This window comes from Gavialis gangeticus, unplaced genomic scaffold (genome assembly GCF_001723915.1).
Source record: "Gavialis gangeticus isolate Ggan-Ray unplaced genomic scaffold, GavGan_comp1, whole genome shotgun sequence".
NCBI classification, from domain to species: domain Eukaryota; kingdom Metazoa; phylum Chordata; order Crocodylia; family Gavialidae; genus Gavialis; species Gavialis gangeticus.
The window spans coordinates 33,654,386-33,655,244 of NW_017728994.1; the positions used below are offsets into that span (position 1 = coordinate 33,654,386).

Below are 859 nucleotides of genomic sequence, written 5' to 3' on the forward strand. Positions count from 1 at the left end.
CACGGGGCAAGGAGAGAGCTATCTCCTGGCAGGGGCTGGGAGATAAGAAACTCCCAGGGCTGGGAGATAAGAAACTCCCAGCCCCTGCTCCACAATTGCATTTGCCGAGCGGAGGCTGGGAGCTCCCTGCTGCCAGGGCACAGGGACATTGTCCCTGCCCAGGCTCCAGTCGTGGAGCCTGCCCTAGCACCAGGCAGCTCCGGGGGGGCAGGGAATAATCTCTCACCCCCTGCTGCCCAGGTGACCGGGAGCACATTTTCTCCCAGTCAGCCGTTTACATGTGCCATACTGCACAGTAATTACTCTCAAGTAAATTTGCTACTTGTATTTACGTAGCAAATTTACTCAGGGTTAGAGCAAATTGCTGCATAGTAAGCATCTGCACGTGTAGATGGTGATGCTTACTGCACAGTAATTTGTTCTAATCTCAAATAAAAATCTCAAGTAGATGTGCCCTGTGCTTTCCATATTCAAAACTTCTCTGAGAGTCAGTGGGAACTGTGTGAGAAGAAGGCATCTGGGATCAACTGAGGCAAAGCTGAAAGCAAGGACCATTGGAATAAAGTTTCCACATGGTAAGAAACTTATGTTTAGTTTAAACTTCGCATAAAATCTGACCACCCCACCCCCTGCCTAAACTGGGATTGGCTAGGAGAATCATTCCTGGCTCTGGGCAGGAACGAGGAGTAAAGCCTCCATTCTGCCTCCCCCCACCTGCCCATGTATGCAGGTCAGCACTTGGTTGGAGGTCCAGTGTTGGGGGGTGTTTTATCCCCCCCACCCTAAAGTCTAATATTAAGTCTGGTAGCAAGGGGGGATCCCTTCTCTGCACCAGGGACAGGGTGGGGTGGGGTGGGGT

The 859-nt window shown here is 51.7% G+C and overlaps 1 protein-coding gene across 6 annotated transcripts in view; it reads right to left on the minus strand.

Moving 5' to 3' along the window:
• Positions 1-859, minus strand: part of ARHGAP22 (Rho GTPase activating protein 22) — a 368,091-nt gene that overhangs the window by 145,713 nt on the left and 221,519 nt on the right. The gene's annotated exons all lie outside the window — the stretch shown is intronic.